The 8038-nt window shown below is 43.5% G+C and overlaps 1 pseudogene; it reads left to right on the forward strand.

Moving 5' to 3' along the window:
• The first annotated feature begins 6325 nt into the window (after window positions 1–6325).
• Window positions 6326–7264, forward strand: LOC126960441 (olfactory receptor 2A12-like; annotated as a pseudogene).
• Window positions 7265–8038: the final 774 nt, after the last annotated feature.

Here is an 8038-nt window from a genome sequence, read left to right on the forward strand (position 1 = left end):
TCGAGAAGGGGCTTCTAGGCCATAGGTAGATAAGAGGCAAATTCATTTGCGTTTCTGATTAGCTTTTGCAAAAGAAGCAATCAGATGTGCATTTATTTCAATGAGCAGAGGGATGACTTTGAATAGAACAGGAGGCAGATTTGCCCTTAGCAGTTCCCAGCTTGACTTTTCCCTTTAGCCTAGTGATTTTGGGGTCTCAAGATTTATTTTGTTTCACATTTCTCCCTTTTTCTTTTTAAAATCTTTTGGAGAAAGCATCTTAGAAGAAAATAAGTCTCTGGTCGTAGGTTTCATCTGATCACTTATAGCTAGGACAGTTTATTCATAGATAGGTGTGTCCCATGTTATCAGGAAAGCTTATTTTCAGCAGGTTGTGAAGTCTCACATCCTATGAAGAGAAAATAGAGAAAAGAAGGGGAAAAACAGCAGCAAACAAACAAATAAAAAGAACAATTCTGGAAAATCAATATAGGCCATGTTACCCTGAAGCCCACACATCAGTAGGCAGGTATGAAAATGGCTTGTGTATATAAATAGGTTGTGGTTATTTTCTTTGAAGTTTAAGTTGTCTGGCATCAGTTTGCAGGATTTTAAGAAAGCACAGGTTAGTTTTCAGTGATTTCAAATTAGGAAAAATGGGGGGAAAATGAAAAGAAGAAGAAATAAATGGAAAACATTATTTTAGAGACTTGTAGCCAGGAAAAATTTTAGAATTCAGTCCAAGTTGTAGAAAATAACAAAAATTGGAAACATTAAGCAAAACTGGAATCTAATAACAGATCTACTATAGTTTATTTTTATTTTTTATTTTATTTATTTTTTTTTGAGACGGAGTCTTGCTCTGTCGACCGGGCTGGAGTGCAGTGGCCGAATCTCAGCTCACTGCAAGCTCCGCCTCCCGGGTTTACGCCATTCTCCTGCCTCAGCCTCCCGAGTAGCTGGGACTACAGGCGCCCGCCACCTCACCCGGCTAGTTTTTTATATTTTTTAGTAGAGACGGGGTTTCACCGTGTTAGCCAGGATGGTCTCGATCTCCTGACCTTGTGATCCGCCCGTCTCGGCCTCCCAAAGTGCTGGGATTACAGGCTTGAGCCACCGCGCTGGGCCTACTATAGTTTATTTTGAAGCATAATTTTCTCTCTCCATTTTCCATTTTCACTAAAGACAAGTTGTAATACAAATTCATTTGCAAGATAAGTTTTAGTCTTATTATACTTGGCCTGAGTATTTGCATAAACCCAGCAAGAATAATTATTTGCCAAATAGGCTCTTTTTTTTTTTTGAGACAGATCTCGTTCTGTCGCCCAGGCTGGAGTGCAGTGGCACGATCTTGGCTCACTGCAAGCTCTGCCTCCCAGGTTCATGCCATCCTCCTGCCTCAGCCTCCCAAGTAGCTGGGACTATAGGCACACGCTGCCACATCCAGCTAATTTTTTGTATTTTTAGCAGAGACGGGTTTTCACCGTATTAGCCAGGATGGTCTCAATCTCCTGACCTCGTGATCCGCCCGCCTTGGCCTCCCAAAGTGCTGGGATTACAGCCGTGAGCCACCACTTGGCTTTGCTGGAACTTTATTTCATAAGAAATCTCAGATTCAACTTTAATGCCTTAAGCCCAGCTTGTGCCTGCAAATATCTGTATTAATTGGGTGAATTCCTCACTTTGAGATCCCAAGAAAACTTGGGACTCCTGGGCCTGTCAGAAAGTGACATTCTTGCCACAGGTCAGGAAACTGTACAGGGACTGTGTAGACAAGGTATTGTTGCAGGATCCTTGGGGTGTCATTTTTCTGGCCAGAAACCTCTTTGGCTGGTGGTGCCTTTGCCCAAGTTTTGCTCAGGCTTGCTGGGGTTATTTTGCTCACTTGGCCTGGCAGGCTGTGCTCAGCTCCCGCTACTGGCCTGGGTCCCACACTTGCCAAGGGTGAGTCGGGGGTGGAATAGTGAGGGGTGTGTGAGCGAGCATGGGATCCAGCTACTGCGCAGTCAGACATGCCAGCTGCTGCAGCAGGGTGGACAGCTCCAGGTGCTAGCATGAGTGCTGGCTCTCTGTGAGGCTGTGGACAGACCAGGTGTACCACAAACAGCTTCCACAGCTGGCATTGGGAACACAGTGGTACCTGGAAGCTTGGAGATGCCAGGAACTGCAGAGCAGAGCCCCCAGGTCTGGGTTCCCTGAAGGGCTGCAGCTCTTTTTTCCTTCTCTTCACCTGCAATGTGGTGAGCAAGGGGCATGTCTCAGCCCTGTTTGCGTTACAGCTCTTTTAGCCTCACCATTCGGTGGGTCCTGAGTTCTTGTCCTGCAACCAGGAAGAATGAGGTACTCAGACAAGTGGAGGGTGAGCAAGATGAGGAGCAGCTTTATTGAACAATGGAACTGCTCACAGGAGACCTGCAGGTGGTAGTTCCTTTCCACAGCCAGGGTGCCTTGATGAGTGTTCAGCTCCTCCTAGTGGATAGGGTAGGTCCTCTCTGCTAGGCAGGTCATCCTGACAAGTGTTCAACTATTAGCAGAGAGGGTAGCTCCTCTCTGTAGCTGGTCGTCCCATTGTCTGTACAACTCTCAGCAGAGAGGAGGCCCTAGAGTGGGTAGCTCCTCTCTGCAGCTGGTTGCTCCATTGTCTGTTCACCTCTGGCTGAGCCCAGGGTTTTTATGGGCCTCAGAGGGGAGGAAGGGCATGGCTGACTGGTTCATGGACAGTCATGGGTGGGCCGGGAAAAAGCACCACAAGTTCCCTCTCCATCTGTAGGACTGGCAGCCTAGCCCCCAGGCTTCAGGCCCTCCCTGGCCTGTTGATGGGGCCTCACCAGGGATCTGCCCCCTTCCACCCAGGAGCCTGTCTGCTTCCGGCTGTCATTCATGGCACCCAGGTTGTAGGTGCCAAGGGTCACCAGTGCCAAGCTTCCTTCAGCCCCCCATTGGCTTCCCTTCTATGCTTGTTGGTGCCCAAAGTTGGAGGGGCTGAGGCAGCAGGGAGCTGGTGTGTCAGCCCTGCCCCAAGCATGTGCACACCCAACTGGGCTGTGACAGTGCTGGGGTTCAGCCCCGACTTTGCTTGAAGACCAGAGTGGAGGCTGACAGCAGGGAGAAGCCGGGCAGTGGGAGCAGACGCTTCTGAATCTGTAAAAGCTGGGGGGGTCTTTCCAGGCCCCCAAGAGAGCAGGGATACCTGGGTCTCAGCATTAATAATGTATAATCATTTAGGTCAATGCACTGATTTCCATTTTGATTTTTCTTTATGCCATAAATTATTTAGAAGTGTATCTCTAATTTCAAAGGAGTTAGGTACTTTCTCATTATATTTAGTGTAACCTTGATTTCTGGGTAATTTCATTATAATCAGAAAATCTATTCCAAATTATTTCTCTTTTTTGAATTTTTTTGAGCTCATATTTATGATGCAGCATATGACCAGTTTTGGCAAATGTTTTATGAAGCTACATTTTTTCTTTTTTTTTTTTTTTTGAGATAGAGTCTCACTCTGTTGCCCAGGCTGGAGTGCAGTGGTGTGATCTCAGCTCACTGCAACCTCTGCCTCCCAGGTTCAAGCAATTCTCTGCCTCAGTCACCTGGGTAGCTGGGATTACAGGCACCCACCACCACGCCCAGCTAACTTTTTTGTGTTTTTAGCAGAGACAGGGTTTCACCATATTGGCCAGGCTGGTCTTGAACTCCTCACCTCATGATTCACCTACCTCTGCCTCCCAAAGTGCTGGGATTACAGGCATGAGCCACCACGCCTGGCCTACATATTTCTTTTAATTAGTATTTACATGGTGTATTTTCTCCCATACTGTCTTCCCATAGTGTTTATGCCCTTATATTAAGGTGTGCTTTTTGTGGGGAATTTGTAGAGTTTTTAAAAACTCCATCTGGAAATGTGTGTTTTAAATTAAAATACTTAGTTTATTTGCACTTAATTACATACTGAAGTCATATTTGCCATCTTTCTATTTATTTTCTATTTGAACTACCTGTTTTATGTTTGGTTTTTCCTTCTCTCAAAGAGCATTATTTCGGGTTAAAATGCATTATCAGTTCATTTATCTTATTTTAGCTTGTTAAACATTATTTTTAATGATTTCTCTAGATATTAAAACATAAATCTTTGACTTAGCACAGTTCAACACGAATGATTAGTTTTATTACTTTTCTAATTTTGATAAATAATTAGATTACTCTAACTTCATTTACTCTCTTTATTTTTCATGCTATTTTTGTCATAATCTTTCATTTTCAATAGTTTTAAGTCCCACAAGACCTTATTATTATATTGTAATTATTATTAATTTATATCTACATACATATTTTCCCTGCCCTTGAGGTGCTCTTTATTCTTTTTTGCATTTTTGTGTTTCTTCCTTTTTTTCGGCCTGAATAACTTCCTTTAAATTATCTCACTTTTTTTTGTCTGGAAAAGTTTTTATTTCACATTTAAAGCATTGTAATTTAAAATAATTTTTATTTTGAAATAACTTCAAACTTAGGAAAAAGTTGAAAGAATAGTACAAAGCAATCCTGTATGCCCCATACCTAGATTTATTAATTTTTAACATTTTATAGCATTTACTTTATCATTCTATCTGTATAAATATATTATTGCTGTTTTTATAATTTTCAGCACCATTCTAGAGTAATTTGCAAATATCATGCTCCTTTACCTTATAATACTTCAGTGAATATTTCCTAAAACCAAAAATACCCTCTCATATAGGAGTTATCAAAATCAGGAAGTTAAATATTGAAATAATATATATATATACAATCTAATATCTAATTTATATTCCAATTTTGTCTATTGTCATAATGTCTTTTATAGCATCCCTCTCTTCCAAGATTATATATTGCATTCGTTATTTTTCTTTTAGTCTCTCAGCATTTTTTTGTTTTTCATGACATTTTTTGAGATTAGAAACTAGTTATTTTATGGAACATTCCTCAATTTGGGTTTCTTTGATGTTTCTTCATGATTAGATTCAGGTTTTACATTTTTGGCTAAAATGCTATATAGATGGTGTATTCTTAGGATTGCACATCTGGATACACACTGTATCTATTTGTTCCTTATTGGTGATGTTAATTGTGATCACTAAGTTTAGATGTTGTCCAGTTTCTCTATTATAGATCTACTATTTTTAATGTTTGTACTCAATAAATCCTTAGTGGATAGATAGCTTGCAACTACCTAAATAAAAAGTTTGAGATTCAGACTTTTTCAAAGAGGATGTGACTCACAGGAATGACCAGCCTACCAGCAGCACTGGCCAGAGCTTGCATAGAAATGGCAGCTGTGTTGAGGGGAAGCATTGCCTGAGCATGTGGCCAGGGCTGGTGTGTAGAAGTGGCCGCTGGATGGGGAGAGTGTGGCCTGAGTGCATGGCTGTGTAGTCCACGGAGGTCAGTTGGAGTGAGTACTACAGCCCTTCCACGCACCAGTTTACTCACTCTAAAGCTGAATAAGGAAGAAGAATGAAGCAAAGCTGAATAAGGAAGAAGAATGAAGCCAGCAACATAAGTACCTTCCTGCAGCCATCACATTTCAGTGCCCCTCTGTCGCCCTCTATTGACAGAGCCTCACATTGCACCGGCTGGGGCGAGAGAAACGCTTGCATGGTGTCAGGAGAGGCACGTAGCACATCCACACCCATGTTTTCTGAGACAGAGGGAGCTCTCTCTCAGGTTTGGGGGCTGGGGCTGAGAAGGTGTAAACTGATTCTTGCTAGACATGTGAGTGACCAGTTGTCTACTGAGGGGTGGGGATAGAGTGGGAAACTGAGTATGAGCATTTTATGTTTTATTTCCTGTGTTGAGGCATTGTGTTACAGGCTTCATATACATTGCTTCTACTCCTTACAAAAATCCTGAGAGGTGAGTGTAATTAGTCACATTTTACAGATGAGGAGATTCAGGCTGAGAAAGGCTCAGAATGGTTAAGTAACCTGTTCAAGATTATACAGTAAATGAGTAGTGGGACCAGAATTAAAATCCTAGCCTGTCTACCTCCACAGCTGTTATTCTTGCCAGGATACCATACATTTTTTTTTTTTTTTGATGGAATTTTTCCCTTGTCACCCAGTCTGGAGTGCCATGGTGCAATCTCGGCTCACTGCAACCTCCATCTCTTGGGTTCAAGCAATTTCCTGCCTCAGCCTCCCAAGTAGCGGGATTACAGGCGCCCACCACCATGCCCAGCTAATTTTTATATTTTTAGTTGAGACTGGGTTTCACTGTGTTGGCCAGGCTGGTCTCGAACTCCTGACCTCAGGTTAGGATACCATATTTCAGATGACATTTATGTAAGTGTGGTTTTTTTATAGGCCCCATCATGTGGATGCTTCCAGGGCAGAACCAAAGCTGGGTTTCTGAATTTATCCTGCTTGGTTTTCCAGTGACCCCATTTCAACAGGATCCTCTCCGTTGCCTTTCTTTTCCTCTACTTGAGCTCTGTCCCAGACAGTTGGCTCATTGTCACCCTGATCTGCCTGGACATGCATCTCCACACTGCCATGTACTTCTTCCTCTGAATCCTCTCCCTGCTGGATATGGGCCATATCATCACCACCATGCCCCAGATGTTGGTGCATCTTGTCATTCACTCTCAGACCATCACCTTTGCTGGCTGTTGGCTGCAGATGTATGTGTTTGGTGTCTTGGGCCTGAGCGAGTGCATCTTCTTTGCAGTCACGGCTTATGACCAATATGTGGCCATTTGCCACCTGCTGTGTTATACTGTCATCCTCATTTGGGACTGTGCACATGCTTGGTAGTTGGGACATGGGCTTGTGGTTTCTTCTCCCTGATTCATACCTTTCTCACCATGAGGCTGCCATATTGTGGGCCCAACACGGTCAACCACTATTTCTGTGAAGGCCCCTCGGTACGGAGCTTGGCTTGCAGGGACACCCACTTCATTGAGATGGCAGATCTGGTCATCAGGGTCTTTATGGTTGTTGTTCCACTGTCTCTCATTCTGGCCTCCTACATTCATATTGCCCTGGCCATCCTCAAGATTAAGTCCACCCAGGGCCTCTGCAAAGCTTTCTGGACCTGTGCCTCCCCCCTGACCGTGGTCACACTCTTCTATGCTCTGGTCACTTTTATCTATGTGAGGCCCAACTCCAGCTATTCTCCTGAGCTAGGTAAGCAGATCTCATTCTTTTACAGTGTCTTCATGGCTCTGCTCAATCCTGTGGTCTACATTCTGAGGAACAAGGACATTAAGCAGCCTTTTCTCAAAATGATGGGGCATAGTAGGGTTGCCTAGTGAACTGGGAGCCAGGAGAGGCCTGGGGTAGAATGTCCAATGTTGAAGAAAGGTACAGCAACTGTAATGTGCAACTAACGTTGTGCATTTGAACCAACACAGTACTTGGTCAGTGGAACAAATATGCATGAAACTAACATGGCTATCTTGATCCACTTGCTTCATTGTGGTGCAGTAACGAACAAATCTGTAATTTCAGCATCTTACAACAGCAAAAGTTTATTTATTGCTCACATCCCATGGTAGTTGTAGGTCGGCTATGGCCTTGTGCAGTCTCAGATCCACCCTGAAGGAGAAGCCCTTATCTGGAACATGCCATTCTTATGGCAGAGGGAAAGGAACAATGGCCAAAACAAATGATGACTAATAAAGCATTTCAGAAGTGACACACACCTCTTGGCTCACATCCCATTGGCCAAAGCAGGTCACATGGTCAAGTGACGGCAAGGAGGCAGGAAGTATTTTCTTCCTGCAGAGAAGTAATGCATATCACAGGACAATGGACAGGCATGCATAATTACAGGGAGGGCAGCAAATAACAGAGATAATGATATAATCTACCATAATACCACAGCAACCAATAGAATACATGTAACCAACATGGAACATGGTAACTGTGTGACATGGAGCATGGGGGCCAAAGTGATTTAAGCAAAGTAGGACATATAAACAATATTTGCTGCCAACACAGAAAATTAAGATGATGGTATGTGGAACCAATACAGCCCATGGACCTGACTTGGTGCATGTAATCAACGTGGTTCAGGGGGCTGA

This window comes from Macaca thibetana, chromosome 1 (assembly GCF_024542745.1).
Source record: "Macaca thibetana thibetana isolate TM-01 chromosome 1, ASM2454274v1, whole genome shotgun sequence".
Classification (NCBI taxonomy): domain Eukaryota; kingdom Metazoa; phylum Chordata; class Mammalia; order Primates; family Cercopithecidae; genus Macaca; species Macaca thibetana.